Consider the following 23,379-nt stretch of genomic DNA (forward strand, 5'->3'; position numbering starts at 1 on the left):
ACCCTTCGAGACTTCCGTCTGTTTCTACTATTGGGTAATCTGTTTCTAGTGGGAGGGCTAAATCTGGTATATCTTTAACCATTTGTTTGAGTTTTTGTACTAGTTTTATGTCTTCTACATTAAATGTCTTTTGTCCATGACTTCCTGTTTTAGAGTATAGGGGTCCTGCTACTTTCCCTAGATCTTTGATGAAGCTTCGTGCATAATTTAGTATTCCCTAAATTTTTTTGTAAGTCTTTAGTATTGTCTAATTTATCAGGCATGTCTAGGACCTTTTTTGCTAATGGGGTTGTAATTTTATCTTTCCATTTCCCAATTTCTATTCCTAAAAATTTTATAAGAGTCTTACATAATTCCATTTTCTTCTTGCTAATTATAATTCCATTGTCTACGAACAGTTTGGAATACCGTTTGTAAATGTCCTAGATGTTCATTGATATTATTACTAAAAACTAAAATATCGTCTACATAAACTAAAATAAAGTTTTTATAGTCTCTAAATATATTATCCATCTTTCTTTGAAAGATTGGAGGGGCTGTTTTTAAACCGAAGGGCATTACCAACCATTCGAAATGTCCTTCTGGGCAGGTAAAAGCTGTCCATTCTATACTATCTTCATGCATTTTGACTTGCCAATATCCGGACTTACAGTCAAACTTACTAAAAAAATTTCTTCCTTGTATCCGATTTATTAGTTCTGATTTGTCTGGAATTTATATCCATCCATTCTAGTATTGTCATTAAGTCTTTTATAGTTTATTACCATCCTAGCTTTCCCTCTTAGTATTTCATTATGATTTCGTACCATGAATGCGGCTGACCTATGCTTTGAAGTTGACCTTCTTATTATCCCTAAATTTAATAATTCTTTTATTTGATCTTCAAATTCTCTCAGGTCTTCATTCGTGGATTCTTTGAAGCAGTTTTTAACAGTATATTCTGGGTTAATAATATCAAGTCTGCAGGTTATATTATTGGCTTCCCAGTGCTTCAGGGGTCTTTCTCCAATTATTTCTAGTTTATCTAAGATGGAAATTACTTCGTCTAGGTCCTTCCGTTTTTTTATAACTCCTATATGCTGTAATCCTTTTTTAAAATTATAAAGTTCAGTATTTATTTTCTATTAAGTCATAGCTTTTTCTCTATTTGTATATCAGATAAACTTAATTCTAATAATTCCAATTTCTTTAATGTCTTCCTCTTCTTTCATAACATGTAATTTAGTACAGTTGCATTCTTTCCCTTTATTACATTTTAATGTATTTGTATTGTTGGTATTTTTAACATACCTTGATTTTGTAGGAACTGGCTCTGTTGTTATGGAGGTTTTGAGTCATGTTTTTGGAAAATATTACTCCGTCTCTAGTGAGGAGACAACTTCCGTTATTATGTAATAAGAAATCTAAGCCTAAAACAAAGTCTATCCTAATATTTAAATCTCTAACCCATATTTTTTCTAATTTAGAAGTGGGTTTATAGAAGTCTGCACATGTGTTTAAAAACTTATTTGAGCATTACTAACATAATGTTTGTATATATTTGAAGATCCGTCCATTTGCATGGCGCTTTGTGGTTCGGGAAAATCTTTTATTATTTCTGTAGGCAGGATATTTCTATTTATTATACTTTTTGTACATCCCGAGTCTACTAGAGCTAAAGTTTCTATTTCATAGTTTTGAATTCTTATTCTCGTTAATATTTTGATAGTATTGATCTTTTTGTCTTCATTACAAATTAATCCTTCAAACGATTTGTATTCTTCTTTTTCATTTAAGAGTTCAATTTCTTCCTTTTCTTCTTCCTCTTCTTCTACCTTTTCTTTTCCTTTTTCTAATTTATTTATTCTGTCTTCTAAACTATCAATCCTTTTTTCTAGAGACAGTAATGTTTTTTCTTTTATACTCGTGGTCTGGTCTATAACTTTATGTTAAATATTTTATTGATGCACATGAGGCATCCTTCTATATAGCAATTCGTACATTTAGCTCTTCTGTCTTTACTGGGATATCCTGTACAATTAAAACATTTTTGGCTATCTAAACCTTTCCCTTTTGAAAATTGGTGATCGCAATGTATATTGACAAATGTAAAATCCTTGATGTCTAATTTTTTCTAATCCTATCTCATTTATTAAAGTTTCTTCTTCTGAATCAGACGAGTCGTGTTGTCTTCCTTCTAAAGCATCTATACTTATTACTGAATATATACTTTCGTTATCTGACATGTATTCATCTACATTTATCAGGGTTTCTTGGAAATCTTCTATGAGTTGGGAGTTTCTCGTTCTACTATTATTTCTTCCTGGACAAGTGTTAGCAAGATGTTCTTCACTTCCACATGTAAAACAAGATAGTCTATTTTTATAGATTCTATTATTATTATGTTTTCTTACATGTCTATCTTTATTTCGATAAGGCTTTTTTTGCCATAGATTTTCTTAGATAATATTTTTTCCTTGGTCTGTAGTCTTGGTTATTTTGATATTTCTTCTATATTTCTTATTTGGTGTACTTGATCATAGCTTTGTGTTGTATATATATTTTTACAAAACCAGTCTCATTTTGCTTTAATTGTTTTTTGTATTTGTATATTCGTACACTTTTCTTGTAATATTTCCATAACATGCTGTATTTTATGTCCATAGACCAATTAACATTTGGATTTTGCATAACTCCTTCTCTTTTGCTCCATCTCTCTTCTATTTCTCTTCCTAATGCTCCAGGGAGTTTATTAAAAAGCTTTTTTCCTAAGCTTTGATCAAACGCATTGCCGCTTATAGCACATAAATAAAATAACCCTTTAAAAAGTTTTTGATATGGCTCCAATTTGTAATGCTAAGTTGTTCTAGTTTTATTAATGCATTCTTTTGTAAAACTACTAATCCGCTATTAGGGTCTTCTCCTGTTATTAGGCTATGTATTTTATTAGTGAAATTATACGGGTTTGGTCCCATATGTACTAGTTCTTGGAATTCTTGAGGGTAAGTTACCTTGTATGCTTCCCACATTCCTTTGATTGATTCTCCTAAAAAGGTTTCCATGTATCTATACATGGTTTCTGCATCTGTCTCACTATAATGATATATGTAATCTGCTACTACTATTCCCTTCCATACATCTATTACTGAGTTCTACAATTGAGGATCATGAGCTGCTATATTTAATATCTTACCTCTATCTCCTCCATCTTGAAGCTTGATAGGGACTTCTATTGGCATTCTTATTCCTATTGGTCTAACCATTTCTGGTTCTGTTGCCGGGTCTTGCCTATATACCCATGACGTGGTAATTACCTATAGTATATTCTACTGGTGTTATGTGGGTTGTCTTTTGAAATGGACTTGAACTAGAAGAAGCGGTTTCCATGAATTCTTTTAGACTGCGTGTTGTCTCATCATCGCTTTCTTCTTGGTGTTTCTTTTTGTCTATACCCATAATTATCTATTCTAAATTTGCATCGTTTAAAATGTGTTTCTACTATAGAGATATCTATTTTTCCCATTTTACAACCTTTACACTTAAACAAAGTTGTTTTATTTTCTTGGTGTAATTCTTTAGCCTTTGCTATTGATAAGTCGACTTCGTAGTCTTCTTCATTTATATTTTGGATATTCATACCTTCCATATTAATGGTGGATTCATTATCTTCTAAATCTTCCTCTATTTCTTTTTGATCTGTATATTTATAATCAGTGAATCTAATTGATGTCTCCCCTTTAGTATTAGTGTATGTGAGGTGGTCGTTTGGTCGTAATACTTCTTTTTTGCAGAATTTTTCTAAATTCCATTCTCTACCGGCATATTCTTCTGAATTTATTTTTAAAAGGTTCATTAACTTGATTCCTTTATTTCCCATTATACCTACTGCATCGTCTATCTTTATTTTAAACCTTGAACTGCTGTTGCTGGCTAATTTTCCTATAAAGCCAACACAAACTAAAAGATTATTTCCACAGTTCATTTCTTCATACCCTTTGGTCTGTATGCCTATTTTTACGTACTTACCAAATTCTTTTGAATTTATCATAAAATCTGGACTACAGTAAAATATTCCTCCATTGTTACTCATGTCTACTTCGGTTAAACCTATTATTGATCTTTTAGATTCTGACCATCTGCTATCATATAAAGTGATTAGTACTTTAGTACCTAAATTTTTTCTAGTTTAATCCTTTAAGCCCTATTACCACCAATCCCATGTGCATGAGATTCATTCGTCTTTTCTGTATTTCTTGCATAGATTCTTTACTAATTAGATTTATACTTTCACTATCGTTTTCTGATACACTTAACTGTTCTTCTCTATAATGTCTGTATAGATGTGTTGTTGATGAGAAAAATCCTGTATTGTAAAGAACTTGTGGATTTAACAACTTTAATTTATTTTGTTTAAAATTTCTATGTCTCTATCTACATCTATTAATTCATCTAGCTGATGACTACTACTAGGTCTAGATGAGTTATTCATTATTCGAGCTAACATATTGTTTCCTAGTCGATCTTGAGAGAAACTGGTCCTTTGTCTTTCTTGGGAATTCTATTCCTGTTTGAAAAAAGGTCAATGTTTTATCTTTTCTTTTAGGTCTATCCTCTTGAGGAGTTAATTCAACTCTCTTGAGTTGTTCTATTAAGTCTTGTATATCGTTTTCTTGCTTACCTTTTTTAGTAGGGGTTTTATTTTTCAATAAAATATCTAACTTTTTATTTATATCTGTTATTTGGTCTCCTAGGTTTTTATTTAATTCTAATAAAGCAAATATTATCAAATTGTTTTGTTTTACACTTATAGAATCTGTTTTGCCTGGTGGAATGTAATCTGATAAACCTTCAGGGTTAGCTTGAAATTGTGCTGTTTTTCTAAGGACTTCTTGGTAAAAGAGATTGTTCATGAAAGGGTTAAGTCTTTAAGCTTACCTAGTTCTTTCTTAATTTCTTGTCTCTTTATAAAGTTTTTCTAGTTAGCTATTTAGTATTTCTAGAGGACTGTTATCAGTTATTTTATTTACTACTATGGTTTGTACTTTAGAAATTATATCTAGTTGCTGATTTTTAAGAAAGTCAAAATTATGTTCTATTTTTTCTAATGATTTATTTTGTTTATGCTGCAGTGTTTCTATGGTTTCTATTATCTTTAGAACTTTTTCGTCTTTAGACTGACTATGTTCTGCTAAATTTATTATTAAATCTGTAACCGTATTTAAATGTTGATTCTCGCTATGCAAAATATGGTCTCCTTCTGTGAAATTACACTTAAGTAGTGATCTAAATTTTATTCTTCGATATTTCTTTTCTGAAACTATTTCTAAATCTAAGTATTCTAACCTCTTAATACTTCCTATTATGCTAAAGATAGAGTTCTATTTTTGCAATCTTGTGTTTCTATTCTAATTTCTTTTGTATAGTGATAAACTCTTGCTCATATAGTGGGTATTTGTAAATCTATTTGTCTTATTTCTTGATGTATAAAGGATATTTGATTTGATGTTAATAAATCAGAAAATAACCTTAGTTGTTCTGTATATAGTTGTCTTTGTTCTAACAGAAAATCGTATATATCTATATAGTTCTGTCTTATTTTTAATAAATACCAATGATATTCCTGGTCAATTATAATCTGTTTATCGAATGGCCTAAATTTTTTCTTATATAATCTAGATGACATATACTTTAACTAGTATGAGTACTACGTTATTTATCCTAAGAGAAAATTTAAATTACTAATATGATTTCTTTGAACTTCTATACGTCTATTTAAACGTATATATAGGTAATTTACCACGTCATCGGGTATATAGGCAAGACCCAGCAACAGAACCAGAAATGGTTAGACCAATAGGAATAAGAATGCCAATAGAAGCCCTATCAAGTTTCAAGATGGAGGAGATAGAGGTAAGCTATTAAATATAGCAGCTCATGATCCTCAATTGTAGAACTCAGTAATAAATGTATGGAAGGGAATAGTAGTAGCAAATTACATACATCATTATAGTGAGACAGATGCAGAAACCATGTATAGATACATGGAAACCTTTTTAGGAGAATCAATCAAAGGAATGTGGGAAGCATACAAGGTAACTTACCCTCAAGAATTCCAAGAACTAGTAAATATGGGACCAAACCCGTATAATTTCACTAAGTCATTAGTAGTTTTAAAAAGAATGCATTAATAAAACTAGAACAACTTAGCATTACAAATTGGAGCCATATCAAAAACTTTTTAAAGGATTATTTTATTTATGTGCTATAAGCGGCAATGCGTTTGATCAAAGCTTAGGAAAAAAGCTTTTTAATAAACTCCCTGGAGCATTAGGAAGAGAAATAGAAGAGAGATGGAGCAAAGAGAAGGAGTTATGCAAAATCCAAATGCTAATTGGTCTATTGGACATAAAATACAACATGTTATAGAAATATTACAAGAAAAGTGTACGAATATACAAATACAAAAACAATTAAAGCAAAATGAGACTGGTTTTTGTAAAAATATATATACAACACAAAGCTATGATCAAAGTACACCAAATAAGAAATATAGAAGAAAATATCAAAATAACCAAGACTACAGACCAAGGAAAAAATATTATCTAAGAAAATCTACGGCAAAAAAAAGTCTTATCAAATAAAGATAGACATGTAAGAAAACATAATAATAATAGAATCTATAAAAATAGACTATCTTGTTTTACATGTGGAAGTGAAGAACATCTTGCTAACACTTGTCCAGGAAGAAATAATAGTAGAACGAGAAACTCCCAACTCATAGAAGATTTCCAAGAAACCCTGATAAATGTAGATGAATACATGTCAGATAACGAAAGTATATATTCAGTAATAAGTATAGATGCTTTAGAAGGAAGACAACACGACTCGTCTGATTCAGAAGAAGAAACTTTAATAAATGAGATAGGATTAGAAAAATTAGACATCAAGGATTTTACATTTGTCAATATACATTGCGATCACCAATTTTCAAAAGGGAAAGGTTTAGATAGCCAAAAATGTTTTAATTGTACAGGATATCCCAGTAAAGACAGAAGAGCTAAATGTACGAATTGCTATATAGAAGGATGCCTCATGTGCATCAATAAAATATTTAACATTAAAGTTATAGACCAGACCACGAGTATAAAAGAAAAAACATTACTGTCTCTAGAAAAAAGGATTGATAGTTTAGAAGACAGAATAAATAAATTAGAAAAAGGAAAAGAAAAGGTAGAAGAAGAGGAAGAAGAAAAGGAAGAAATTGAACTCTTAAATGAAAAAGAAGAATACAAATCGTTTGAAGGATTAATTTGTAATGAAGACAAAAAGATCAATACTATCAAAATATTAACGAGAATAAGAATTCAAAACTATGAAATAGAAACTTTAGCTCTAGTAGACTCGGGATGTACAAAAAGTATAATAAATAGAAATATCCTGCCTACAGAAATAATAAAAGATTTTCCCGAACCACAAAGCGCCATGCAAATGGGACGGATCTTCAAATATATACAAACATTATGTTAGTAATGCTCAAATAAGTTTCTTAAACACATGTGCAGACTTCTATAAACCCACTTATAAATTAGAAAAAATATGGGTTAGAGATTTAAATATTAGGATAGACTTTGTTTTAGGCTTAGATTTCTTATTACATAATAACGGAAGTTGTCTCCTCACTAGAGACGGAGTAATATTTTCCAAAAACATGACTCAAACCTCCATAACAACAGAGCTAGTTTTTACAAAATCAAGGTATGTTAAAAATACCGACAATACAAATACATTAAAATGTAATAAAGGGAAAGAATGCAACTGTACTAAATTACATGTTATGAAAGAAGAGGAAGACATTAAAGAAATTGAATTATTAGAATTAAGTTTATCTGATATACAAATAGAGAAAAGCTATGACTTAATAGAAATAAATACTAAACTTTATAATTTTAAAAAAGGATTACAGCATATAGGAGTTATAAAAAAACAGAAGGACCTAGACGAAGTAATTTCCATCTTAGATAAACTAGAAATAATTGGAGAAAGACCCCTGAAGCACTGGGAAGCCAATCATATAACCTGCAGACTTGATATTATTAACCCAGAATATACTGTTAAAACTGCTTCAATAGAATCCACGAAGGAAGACCTGAGAGAATTTGAAGATCAAATAAAAGAATTATTAAATTTAGGGATAATAAGAAGGTCAACTTCAAAGCATAGGTCAGCCGCATTCATGGTACGAAATCATAATGAAATACTAAGAGGGAAAGCTAGGATGGTAATAAACTATAAAAGACTTAATGACAATACTAGAATGGATGGATATAAATTGCCAGACAAATCAGAACTAATAAATCGGATACAAGGAAGAAATTTTTTTAGTAAGTTTGACTGTAAGTCCGGATATTGGCAAGTCAAAATGCATGAAGATAGTATAGAATGGACAGCTTTTACCTGCCCAGAAGGACATTTTGAATGGTTGGTAATGCCCTTCGGTTTAAAAACAGCCCCTCCAATCTTTCAAAGGAAAGATGGATAATATATTTAGAGACTATAAAAACTTTATTTTAGTTTATGTAGACTATATTTTAGTTTTTAGTAATAATACCAATGAACATCTAGGACATTTACAAACGGTATTCAAACTGTTCGTAGACAATGGAATTATAATTAGCAAGAAGAAAATGGAATTATGTAAGACTCTTATAAAATTTTTAGGAGTAGAAATTGGAAATGGAAAGATAAAATTACAACCCCATATAGCAAAAAAGGTCCTAGACATGCCTAATAAATTAGACAATACTAAAGACTTACAAAAAATTTTAGGAATACTAAATTATGCACGAAGCTTCATCAAAGATCTAGGGAAAGTAGCAGGACCCCTATACTCTAAAACAGAAAGTAATGGACAAAAGACTTTTAATGTAGAAGACATAAAACTAGTACAAACACTCAAACAAATGGTTAAAGATATACCAGATTTAGCCCTCCCACTAGAAACAGATTACCCAATAGTAGAAACAGATGGAAGTCTCGAAGGATGGGGGGCAGTTTTGAAAACAAAAAACAATAAATATGGAGATAAAAAAGGCGAAAAAATTTGCGCTTATCACAGTGGAAAATACAAAGAAAAAGGAAATATGAGTAACATAGATATAGAAATTTTAGCAGTTATATACGGATTAAATAGTTTTAAATTATACATTATTAATAAACAAGAAATTTTGGTAAGAACAGATTGCGAGGCTATTGTCAAATTCCACCAAAAAATAGTGTTGACACCCACTTTTGACCCTCCACAATATAAATTAATCATTTCGAGCTTCTCCAATTTCAAACGATTTAAAATAATTAGTTTTATAAAGTTCCAAAAAATAATAATATAGTTTGCAAGATTTTTTGTAATAGTTTTGTCACTTTTCATAAATTTTAGATGATGTACATGTTTTACATAATTATGTATATAATTAGTATATTTTATGATTATTTCAAAAATCGTCAAAAAAAATAAATAATAATAATTATTATATTTTAAATATTAGGAATGGTTATAGTTTTGATTTAATAAATTTTATGAAATTCAAAATACTTTCAAGTTATTTTTTTAAAAATAATTTTATCACTTTTTAATAATAAGTATGTATATTTTTGCAATCACGCTATTTTATAAATATTTGAAAATTATCACAAAAGATTTTACATTTTAGTTAAATATTTTATTAATTTACTTTAAGTTGTAGTTATAATTTTGAGATAATTAGTTTTGTAATTGATTTAATTAGTTTATAATTAAGTTAATTATTTTTTATTTCGTTAAGATTAAGAAGCTCATCAATTAATTCGTATTAATTCATTTTGTTTAAGTCTTAACCAATTCATCGATTAAATTCGATTCGATTACAATCTAGATTTAGTTGAACTTTTATTCCTAAACAATTTTCAGCCGATTTAAAGGCCAAATTTTGGGCCTCTGTTTTTTTTTTTCTTTTTCAATTCGCAGCCCAGTACTCGAACTGGCCCAATTCCTTCAGCAAAAGAAACCCAGTTCATTATTTCCCTTTTCCAGTAACAATTCCCATTCCTCCCAAATCCTCATCAGCAACCCATTCCAATTTACATCAGCCCATTCCTTTACATTTCAGTACCAAAAAGATCCGATCCAACAATTCCATTCAACATACATCAGCATATACATACACATACCAAACCGACCTAACTTCTTCTTCTCTACGCAAGAACCAAAAGTCAAGAGCTGCAAATCCCAGCAAATTCGGAAAGCAGCAGGCGTCTGCCGCGCCCATACTCTTCGTCGTCCCCTTACCCCCTTTTTCACGGAAATCAGCTTTTGCCCATCCCCTTGACTGTGGTTTCGAAAATAGCAGAGGGGATTGAAATTGCTGTTTGATTTCTAATGGATTTTCCTCTCCAAAACGTTTATTTTCTTCTTCTATATATTCCCTCTTTTAATCAGTGTTTGGGGGGACTTTTTTCTTGGCAAGAACTCAAGAGAAATACACTTTAAATATATATACGCTCTTCCTTTGTTTGTGAACTGCTAGTATTCATAGGAGTTTTCGGAAGTTTGAAGTCGGTGGTCAAGTTGTTACTCCTTGTTCACCCTGTCCCTGTTCGCTGCCCACATCAAGGTAAACAACTCTTGACCTCTTCCCTTCTCCTTTTCGATTCCGATGAGTGTTAAATCAAGAAATATTTGTAGTTGGGTTATGAGCTGATCTTATATAGTTTGAGCCTAAGTTTTCTCTTCTTCGTAGTCTTTCCGAAACTATTATGTGTATTTCGTACTCGAAATGACTTCATCGCCTGTTTGATCTGCTTTTCTTTGTTTATGGCTCTTCTCTAGTTTTTCTTAGCTGAGTTGTGCTCATTACGATTTTTGTTTGTTTATTCGTTAATCATCTTAATACCACCCCGTCCATACTTGTCGAAATAGAGTCCGTGTTTGCTTGTCATGTGTTTGGAGGATGCAAATAAACCAAGCGGTTATGGTTTAGCTATTCTCGAAAATGAATTATCCGAGTTGCGAGTAGTAGTTTTGAATAGGATTGATTCATCACGCTTGGTCCATGCTCGTTCTTATTTTCTTTTGTAGCGTCAATATTTATGTGATACTTGTTGGAGTCGTTCGAATGCGTCTGATAGCAATTGTTTAGGTCTCTGTTTACAACTTGCCTTGTTCCAAGTTTTCTTGTTCTTAACATTACTTCAAAGGGTTGTTTAAATGTTGTGCTTAAATTTCAAATGTGTCCTTAGTCTCTAATTTTTCAAAATTACTACAAAAGGAATCCTAATGCTCCATATTTATTAAAATTTGTAATGCATTTTTTCTTTCTGGGAACAGTGGAAGTATATGTTTTTTTTTATAAAAGTTTGTGTTGAATATTATAAGAATATTATACTTGTCCTTTTCAAGATCATTGTGGCCATGGCTTAAGCATTTATCTAAAGTGATTTTGTTTATTGATGAAGTGTCGGTTGTAGTTAGAATTTGCGTGATAAGTCGCTCTTTTTTTTAGTTTTCTTTGTCAATCTCTTGTAGTCTTTTTTTTTTTGAAGGCTGTATTGGAACAAGTGTTAAAGTTCTTCATCCTTTTTTTTTATTATTTTTATTTTTAAATTTGGATTGTTGGTCTAATATTGTATAAAGGACATAGTGCATGAACATATTATCCTTTACTTCCCCACTTGTCTCAAGAATGAGCCTTAGTAGTAACGTACGACTGCTTTCTGCTATTTTTTTTATCCTCTTTAATTTATTGTCGCTCATGAGCAATCACTTCCATATCATTCAAGACAAAAATAGCTTTTCATGTGTCTTTTAATTTAAGTTATGGGTTAGTGTAGTATATGTATTATTGCTATATCTTTTAATATGCATGATAATGAATAACTTTGTCCCTTTTTTGTGTCCTTTTCTCTCTGTCTTGCCATCTGTAGGCATGCATAGCAGACACATTAATTCCTTAGGCTTAAGTGGCTATTGTGTTCTCCTATTATATTTATTTTATTTTATTTTATTTTATTCTTCAAATTTGTTGGTGTCCAGTATGCCTCTATGTGATTCCCTTTGGTAGGATTGTTTGTTAGTATACATCTTTCTTGAGTCAAAATATGCATTTTGCATTAAATTAGTGTGTTCTTCTTGCATTTTTGTTAATTGGATTATATATTAACTCCTTTCCTTTACCTTATTGCATGTGAAATAATGTCCGAGTCCTCCTAGGCTTCAACCCCCCGTTGCATTTCGATGATTGGGCCATAGGGGCCCAATTTTTCTTTTCTTTAAGTCAGCTGGGTCATCCGAATAGGGCAGTACAGGGGCTGGAAATTGAAAACAAGTCTCAAAAAGCTGAAAAAGACTGAGATACAGCCTATATACATTGATATATATCGGTATACACTCATATAACAGGTCGAAAAGTGTGAAAATACAGAGCTGAGGCAAAATACGGGTGTTTGGGAGCAAGATATACACGAAAAACACCTATACACACGCCGATATACACTAATATACACCACGTGTATACAAAAACGGGAATTGGGTTAAGCCCAATAATGGCAGCGAATTTGGCCCAAAAAGGGCCCAAATTCATTTCTCCTTTACTTCTAAATTATTTAATTGTCCTTATTTATTGTTTGTTTTTATTATCATTAACTCTAACTTTAGAATTGTTAATTAACTTGATCAAATTCCCCAAAAGACAAACTATTTCTCTATGTTGTTTTATTTTCCAATAAATCTCTTTTTATCAACTTTTGTATTTTCATTTATAATCTTAGTCATTTTTTTTATTTAGTTTAAAATAGTTTTTTCTTTTTTTTCATAAACCAAAAAATGACTCAAATAAAAACCAACTAATTTAGTTTCGTTAAAATTCTTATTACTTGTCTCTAAATCAAATATTTCAATTAAGGTCCCATTTTTCCTAAAAGATAAAATCGCTCTTTGTTTAACTATTTTCTCAAAGTTAATCTAATAGTGTAAATAAATAATAATACTTACTTAATCTTTTTCTCAAAAAGGTTAGTCAATTAATTAAAAAATGATTTTCATGCTTTAAATTGGTTTAAATCGTTATTTCAAAATGAATTAAATAAATTCTAATTAATCTAGTTTTATTAATATTCTAATCACTTGTATTTCGAGTCAATTGTTCCATTTTGAATCCTTTTCTCTAAAAAATCAAAATAAAATGTGTCATTTATTTAATTATTTTCTCAAAGTTAATCAAATATTGTAAGTTATTATTTTTTATGTTAAATCATTATTTTCCTAAAAATAGTCAAAATATATTTTAGTCAAGTCGCAGATCAACCGCATGTTAGCGGGCACTTCGAATGCTTAAACCCTTCTCGAAGTGTAAATTGAACCCCGAACCCCCTTTGGTATTTTCAAATGATTTTTTCTGTTTAAATCTTTGAAAATTATAAGTTTTCTTAGTTTCTTTAAAAAATTAAGTGGCGACTCTTTCTAAGTATTTTTCTTAAGATGTTTTATACTTAGAACATTTCAAAAGTTATTTTTCTAAAGGTTAGGAAAATTACGACACAACAAATAGAAGGAAAAAATAGTAGTAAAAGAAGATGGTTAAATTTTTTAGACGCCACATCAATATACAATATATCTTTAGAACATATAAAGGGAAAAGATAATTCTTTAGCAGATCAACTAAGCAGACTTATGAAAACTAACTGTTTGTTTTCAGCATGAGTACAGATAAAGACAGAGCATCCAGTTCAAGTTCAAGTGGACAGAAAGACAAAGACTTGTTGCAGACTCTCTTAGGAAATACTTTATTTCAACCACAAACAAGACAAAATACAACAAGCATGGAAAGAATATATTTTGGAAAAAAAAAAATTAATTTTCTATCCTCCATCTAATCTAAGTTTCAGGGTAAAACCAGAAACGAAGATAGACAGACCTCAAAGATGCTTAATAGACAACCTATGGATAGCATACAACAAGATTCCTCGAGACAACAGTTATTTCGTGTCAGTAGTAAATTCATTAAGCCACTATTTTACGGACAAAAATGAAGACAAAAAATTCAGATTTTATGTAGTAGTCCAAGGAAGATTACAGGGAGTATTTCAGACATGGATAGAAGTAGTAGATTCAATTAAAGACTTTCCTACCCCACTGTTTAAGGGATTCAATAATTTGAATGAAGCACTAGACTATGCCAGAGGAACTCTCGGACCTAACTAATTCATAAGCCCAACTTTGAGACAAATTTCAAGACCATCTTTGCAATACAATATTCAGAAAGACACTGACAGAATAATATTCTGCGATCATTGTTCCTCAATGACAGAAGGATTCAAAAGACTAAATCAGACGATCGAAAGACTAGAAACAGAAAAAGGGAAAATGACACAACATATCCACTCATTACAAGAGAGGATAAGATTTTTACTTGGAAATACCGATCAAAGTAAGAGTTCTCCATCTCACTACAAAATGGATAAAACGGGTGTACATTCCCCAACGAATGTAGAAAAAGCTATTGTACCAGCTCAAGGTATAGCTAGTCCCGTTCAAACGGTAGCGGGTAAAGACTCATCAAATCCGTTGATGGTTGACACTTTACCAAAAAGTGTAAGAATTCTGCCGGCAAGTTTCAGTATGGCAGAGACAAGTAAAAAGACAAAAGGATTCCTCCAAAAAAGAAAAAAAAAGGATAGAAAAAATAATAAAAAGTTCCCTTTACAAAATACTCACAGAAAAAACTAAGGAGGTACAAGAAAAAATTATACGAGAAAATCCAAAACCAGACCCAGCAAATTCTGACCACGAAGACATAGAAAGTAGCAGTGACGAAAATAATTTATCAGACCAATTTAATCAACATTACGATCCAAATGAAGACAATGATTCCGGGATGAGTTTTGATTCCATAGCACTACACAACCTGGATACCTAGAGGAAATACGTAAGCATGACATCAAAACAAGAAGACAAACAAATAGGTAAGCAGTGACATCACAAGCCATTATAATAAAGAAGACTCCACTCATGTCCATTATGATAAAGGAGACTCCACTACATGTCCACTACTAATAGAGACGACTCCACTATCACAAGAAGACAAAAGAAGGACACTCAATTTCAAAAAAAGGTTTCACAAAGCCATGTGACGATAAGGCCCAAAGAGCACCCGGCAGGTGAAGAAAGTTTTGAGAAATTGGAATCCGAATTTTAAATCTGGATGGACTCCTATAAATAAGAACCATGTTGCAAGAAGAGAGGTAGAGCGAAGTGCAAGAAGAGCATCAAGTAAAGTGTTTGTAAGATTGTAAGGATTCATAGTTTACATATTCCCCTTCCATTTCAAAAAAAAAAAAAAAAGAGTGTGTACAAAGTGTGTGAGTGCTTTAATTTTCAAGTAGTTGCAAGGTCACTCGGGGACTCCCGAAAGGGAAACCTCATTCCGGCCATTATCATGTAAGTAGTTTTTAGTTTTCTAGATCTTTGTAACTTTCTCCCTATATCATGTAGATATTATTATTGTACTATTGCTATGTATAATTATATACTATTTCTATAAATAATGTTTATATTACTATAATGTTTATTTAATAGTTGAATTACTCTTAGTAAATGATTAGTTCCTTATCTTCTTAGTAACCCCGATGGATTAACCTGTAAATACCTAAGGAAGTTGAAAGTCCGCCATGGTTATGGAACCAAAAGGACTGTGTATCCCAGGGTGGGGTTAAAGAAGCAGGTGCTAAGAAAAGGGGTAAGGAAAAGAGATGAACAGAGTAAAAAAAAAAAAAAAAGTAATTTTGGGAGAAATTACATAGATTTAGTAACAAATCACTACTAAACAAGATAACGGAGTAGGAAGAAGGAGTACTGAGTAGGATTTTACAACATATTTTACAAACGCGACCATTATTTACAAACAACTTGAGTTTATTTTTCTTATCTTTCAATTTATATTTAAACGTATTTATATATATATATATATATATATATATATATATATATATATATATATATATATATATATATATATATTGTTTTTCTTAACCCTTGAATATATAAATCATGGTATTATTTTGAAAATAACAAATATAAAATATAATTTTTCATTTTCGCCCTTACGTGTCAATTTTATATATCTTTTAATTTTGTATACTAAAATAAAATAAATGCCTAGGAATTATGGGATCATAAGTCAATTCCATTTGGCTACTAATCAAACATCTTTTTAAACCACATATTATAACTTAGGAGGATATTCATTAACATCCTTCTTTCATGTCACTATTTCGTTGTGGAATAAAATCATTAGAAATTTATTTTCTAAAGTATTACTAATAGTGTTTCGAGCTAGTACTTGTCACCTCCGTAGAAGAGTAGCCAACGATGAAGGACCTATACTTGCATTACTTTGAAAGTTGTACTATTTTGTTGTCATGTTTTATTTTTGGAGAATTTTCTCGTCAGAAATATTGCTGCATGAGTCGCATTACAACTACTGTCAAATGTGGCTGCTTGACTATATAGTGGCATAATAATTTCTCTGAGTTTGAAATCTAAGTGACGGAAAAAAATAATTAAATAACATATAAAAGAAAAATTATACTTTAATAACTATATATATTGTGCATGAATTTATGCGCCATATATGAATTGAATGATGTCTAAAGTTAAAGTCCTTTTTTTATTATAATTAAATTAAAAGTAGATAACTCAAAATTCATGCATTATAGATTAATCTCATTTGCTTAATTAGCCTCTTTAATTTTTGCTGGTTATAACCTCTTTAATTAACATGAGTACTGAATATATCCTCTGTTTCAATTTAGTTGTTTTATTTTTTATTTTGATTTCTCCCCAAGTATAATAAAGCATAATGCTTTAGAGTTTAGCCGCCTAATATTGTGTCACGATCCAGACCGTCGTGATTGGCACCCACACTAACTCTTCGGTGGGAGAACCACTACTACAACCCAAACCCAGCAACTAAATAAAAAATTAAAGCATTTAAGTTACGGAAGCAAGTTAAATAGCTAAAGATTGAAGTTTCCATAAACTTCCAAAAGATCTAACGACTAAACAATGCGGAAAATACACCTAGAACCTGAAAGACAATGTACCAAAACATCTAAAGTTCAACCATAAGTCTAAACAAGAAGGGGTACAACCCCATACTAAACATAAGAAATCCTAATGCAATAGTCTAAGTCCGAAATGGTGGACATAGACGAAAGAGAACTCATGGCAGCCCGGAAGAACTGACTCACCCTTGAATTCGAATGATCACTGATCTTCTAAGCGAGGTCTGTCAATAGCTGCTTGAAGATGCCCTGCACTCAACAAAGAAAGAACAAGTGCAGTATCAGTACACAACCACAGTGTACTGGTAGGATCACGCGGCTATCCCACTAAGTGCAACATACATATGCCAATACAACAATATAATCACATGCATATATCGAACATATACAAGATTATCAACACTTACGAACAAGATACAATTTTACATTTCTCAAGATACATAATTATATCAAATCATTGGTCCTCTCATGGAACCCAAATCCAAACAGTTAGCATACCGGATCGTGGTACCCGATCCAATGATTATGCCAGAACTTGGCAACCGATCCCATAATTATGCCAGAACGTGGCAACTGATCCAAGTTAGTGTGTCGGAACGCAACACCCCATCCATTCAACAAGCCACAATCACAATCACAAAGTACATTCCCATAATCATACAATCAAGTCATGATTCATGGCATTCATCATTCATATATCCTCGTTTACAATTAATGTGATAAATAATGCAACATTCACATACATACATGTATCATAATGAAGCAAGAACAAACATACATCACACAATCATAGAATCACAACTATTACCTACCTCGAAACAAGCTTGAAACCCTAAGAAACTTGATCATTCCCTTTCCGAATTCGTGCCGCTTGTTTTTGGTCTACAAACAATCAATATAATATGGGAATCAATAAACAATCACTAATTACCCGGATTACTAACAATTCTAACAACCCTAGATCATACCCAATCTCCCAATCTCCCAATTAGGGCTGTTTCCATCATAAATTCCAGATCAAAACCATCCCCCATCGATAATTACCCATTAGATTACGTTCTACGGATCGAAAAAACGGATTCGGGGAGTTAAAAATCTTACCTTTAGCCTCAAGAATGGTGGAAAACTGTCAAGAAAAGACCTGGGTTCGTTCCTTAGCTCTCAAATCCAAAAATTACAGAATAAAACATTTTGGGATTTATTTACGACTTTAAGTCGCGTCTGGCCTGCGACAACGGCACCCACCCAGCTACAACGGCACCCACCCCGCTACAACGGCCTCGCCTTGGCGGCAGAAATCCCACCCAACGGCTTGCACGGAACCAGTGAGCTATTTTTATTATTTCCAAGACCCCATTTCACAACACACCTTCGACCAACGACATTTAGAAACTATCGTTCACGCCTAGATCAATTCCGGGAGTTCTACTCGCCCGAATTCAATTCCGTAAAGTCGTACGGATTCCTTAGCGTCTTATCTATCTACTCATGTGATCAAATTCATAATTAGATCACCCAATTACTACCAGATTTCCCTAGACCTCACGGACTCCAATTTCGTCCAAAGCTGGACTAGGTTGGAAAGTTCCAAGTTACTACGAAAAAGTTTTTCGACCCAAATTTTTTTCCCGTTGGCTTTTCTATTAAAATTTATCACACATTTTAATACACTTATAATACAATGTGTCAATTTCTTACCAAACAAACATAATATATTTTAAAAAAACAGTTATAATACATATATATTGCATACATAATTCACTTATAATACATATTGCAGATTTTGCTATGTATTGCTATAAATGATAATAAATAAAAAAATATCATTAAAATCAGTAATTATTTATTAAAAGGTAGCAATCCAAGTAATTTTTCCTTAGAGGGGGGAAATTTTAAGATAGCTTGTTATAAGTGAGAAAAAAATGAGATGCTTTTCTATTATAAGGCAAAATCTCTGGGTTAATTAAACCTTAAAAAAAAAACTAGTCTAAATCCTATTAATAGCCTATACTATATTCCACTTGATTGTACTATCATTCAATATTGTTTTATCAGTAAGAAAGTGCAATTACATGTATATAAATATGAACTACACCATATAAAGTTATAGTCTAAAATTGTACATGTTATAGTTGTTCGTTTCTAACACTTTTTGGAGAAGAATCCTTCAAAGAATCTTTACACGAACATTATTGGAATTGACTAAGGGAGAAAGAGAAGAAGCAAAAGATGTGTCTGTTCTTTTGAAGTTGTAGAGAATGAAAAGATACGTTGGTTTCTCATGTGAGAACTCTTGTATAATTCTATAGCTAAGGAACACAACTATTTAAATAGTTGTGATTTTTCATGATATTTATTAATATATAATACATAATTATATATGTCTATTTTCTTCTCACATGGATCCGGATTGACCCATATGGGTGACTCGATCCAATTCCTTTAAACGTAATTAAAAATAATAATTAATTTTATCTGCTTATCCGAGTACATATTCTAGTAATTAGGATAATATCATTTTCTCCAATGTGGAAAAATTAAAAATTAATGTGATCAAAAGTTTATGTAGAAAATTCGTGTGAATGCATTTATTCAGCTAGAATATTATTTACAAGAACTTAAATTTGTTTCCATTGCTTCGAAAGTTACGTACATCAACTAGTTCTCCATCCAAACTTACACCAAGACAAAAGCAAAATAAAACGAATAAAAGTAATAACTTCAATTTCCACCACCAATACCAAAAGCCAAATTTATCTGCCACAAAAATTGCAACACGGTCCAACTATTAAGATATTAATCGCTTGATTTATGGGTGACATGAACTTGTTTCTAGGATTTTAATCCAAAAAAACATCAATAATTGAGTTAAGTGTTTGTCAAAAGCTCATATATATTGTAGGTAAAAATTAAATTAAAATTTATAAAATACGAGTAAAGACAAGTGAATTAGCTAGGTTTGATTTATTTTCTTTTCTTTTTGGACTAAGAACTAACTAAAGCAGACAAAGGGCTGAAAGTAAAATAGCTCGTTAATACCTAGATCTGAAGATTAAATAAAAATGAGTATACTATTTAGAACATTTAAGATAACTTGTTACAAGTGAAAATAAAATTAAAAAATTCCTATCTCCATGCTAGATTTTGTTTTTTTATGTATAAGACAAAATCTCTTAAATAAACTACAGAAAAGATTTCAATGTTGATTAGTGACACTTTAATTATCATTATGTTTCTGGCTTGAATAAAACGGAAAGTCTATCATTATGTAATTTCTTACATCGAGAGCAATCTTAATAAAAATCCAAACGTTTACTTCATAGCTTTTACATAAAGAGATCATATAACATTTTGAATAAATATATATTATTAATGAAATAAAAAAGTCATGTACGACTTATAAGACATGCATAAAGTATGAAGTTAATATCTTAAAAGGTGATTAAACTATGAGAAATTATCTAGCAACGTCATTGAACTTTGTTTTATATCAATAAAATCACTCAACTTAGGATATTTAGGGAAAATTACAAGAATATACTAATTAAGACTTTAGTTAACAATATATACATATACTCTTTTTTATTTACAAAACTAAGTTTTTAATTATAAACATAACAAAATATTTAATTTTTTATTTGTTAAAAATATATTTGGTATCCGTATCTATTATCTTTTTTAGGGGAGGTTAAGTGCTAATTTTATGGGATTGATAATTATTGTTTATTTTTTTGACTTTTTCAACCACAGTTTTACTCTTTTACGTTACTTTGTTTTTCTATATATTGATTTTCTCTCTCTTAATTTTTTATTCAATCAAATCATATTATTAATGGAAGCCTTTTCTCACATTTTTACCATTATTTTCATCTAGGTAAAAAACATGTAGGTTTCATCAAGTATGCATAGTGTTTTCACAATTATAATTTATAACTGCATCGTAGTTTCACCAAATATGCAACCATGTAATATATAAACATACATACATACCAATTATATAACCATCATTTTACCAATAATTATTACTATTTTATACCTTTTAAATATATCAATTATATAACCATCATTTTACCAATAATTATTTTACTACTATATATAAATATACTATTTTATACCAATAATTATTACTATTTTATACCTTTTAAACTATATATCAATAGATATTGCATAAATATTTTGAAAATCTTTATTACTGTAATAGGCTGAACAATAGTTTTCACCATGTTTGTTATTGTATCCGATAGCAACAATTGCATGACTATAAGAAATTTCATCATGTTGAAATCTATATATCAATAGATATTGCATAAATATTTTGAAAATCTTTATTACTGTAATAGGCTGAACAATAGTTTTCACCATGTTTATTATTGTATCCGATAGCAACAATTGCATGACTATAAGGAGTTTCATCATGTTGAAATTTTTCACAACTACATATGTCATAAATGTTTTAGCACGATTTGTAAATAATTGAAGATATTATTAATATAATTACCACAAAAATTCATATACAAAGTTCAATTTAACCATTGCAAAGTCTTATTCACCAATATATACTCAAATATACATAAAACACTTTGGTGTATCTAAAGTTGATTATTTGGTGTATTTTTCAAAACTATGAATCTTCAATGGTGGGAACGGATCAGTCACAACATATTTGAGTTCCAACTCAAAAACGATTGTGTTCACACCTAATTGAGAAGCAGTAGTATTAATCAAGTCTTGGTAATTGGTGTCTACATCATATCACTCTTTCAATCTTGAAATTCATATACTTTCCTGCGACATTACAAATATTAGGGGCTGGTAAGCGCTTCCCGAATAGATTCCTTTCTCTTCCCCGGACACCGAACAAAGGGAACCCTGGCTGAGATTCTTGCCGAATCCGAGTTTGCTGCTTGTTAGTCAAAATTCAAAAAAAATTGGTGGCAAATAACAAAACTCATTAACAACATATGTCTAATACACCAATATAAATTGGACCAATAAATACACCAACACATACATCAGGCTATTAGCTTGTTGTCAGTTCGTAGCAACATAAATACCATCATATGTACCAGATCACATACCAATCCAATTTTTCAAATTGATACATACATTAGGCTATTAGTTTGGTGTCAGTTCGTAGCAACAAATATACCATCATATGTACCAGATCACATACCAATCCAAAATTTTCAATTTTATATTTTATTAGGATATCACCAATTAACATATGAACCTTTTTTCTAATTATTATATTATATACACCAACTTAATAACTATAATACGGACAATAATGTAACATACTTTCGGACCAAATCATATGAAACCAAAACTTTAATATAAAAAAAAATTGACACTTCAGTTTACAACCAAATCATATGTAGTTATTATAATTAAACCAAAATTTCGAGGATCCAGAACATAAACCAAATTAGATGAATTCAATTTCACCAAAATAGACAAACTAAACCAAACGAATAACTCTAAAAAAGTACAAAATAGATATTTGTGATAAATCATATATAACCACGTAATAAAACACCATACGAACTATTTTATACAATTACCTGATGAGTCCCATCGTCCGTTGTGTTGAATTAGAATTGAAAAATTATTGGTATTCATTTTTCGGTAGTTGTTCTTATCAGAGAAGGGGAGTTTTGTTTTGGTAGGAAACCTCTATTGGAAGATAATATATAACAAATTTGAATAAATAAGAAAGGTAAAATAATTGGAGAAATTTATGGGAATAGTGATAAGCGTGGCTGATTTGGAAATCTTTTTTTATTTATTTAAATTCTACTTTTGAAAAAAAAAATATTGCTATATGAATGAAAAAAAAGGTATGGCTATTTTGGTGTAAATATGGTTCTTAATTTGTATACTAAAAAAATCGGTCAGATATTTATCTACAAAAATCATCCAACTATATTTATCATTAAAATAAATTTGGCATAGCAAAATAAATAACTTTTTATGCCATATAAATTACATGGACCCAATAAATAAATATAAAAAAAAAACATTTTGTCCCGCTTATCAGTACTCCCGTTCTTTTTTTATTATCAAATTTTGAATATGAAATTCAAATTCATAAGAGATCCAATATCAGCGAATATATGCAATGAAATTCTACAAATCGCATTAGGGTTGCATATTATTACTTGTATTTTGGCGTATACATTATTACTCATTTATTTGAATCAACATATATGTACTGGAGTATCTAACTAAAGTAACCAATATATAATGATCACTTTAATTAAAAAATGAATAAATAATCTTCTACAAACAGTGGCTCAAAGTATAGAAATT

At 30.5% G+C, this 23,379-nt stretch overlaps 1 protein-coding gene across 1 annotated transcript in view; it reads left to right on the forward strand.

The window, feature by feature from the left end:
• The window catches only part of LOC125826341 (copal-8-ol diphosphate hydratase, chloroplastic-like), a 75,055-nt gene that overhangs the window by 43,160 nt on the left and 8,516 nt on the right, over nt 1-23,379 (forward strand). The gene's annotated exons all lie outside the window — the stretch shown is intronic.

Source organism: Solanum verrucosum, unplaced genomic scaffold (genome assembly GCF_900185275.1).
Source record: "Solanum verrucosum unplaced genomic scaffold, falcon-dt-bn FXZP01000060.1, whole genome shotgun sequence".
Lineage (NCBI taxonomy): Eukaryota > Viridiplantae > Streptophyta > Magnoliopsida > Solanales > Solanaceae > Solanum > Solanum verrucosum.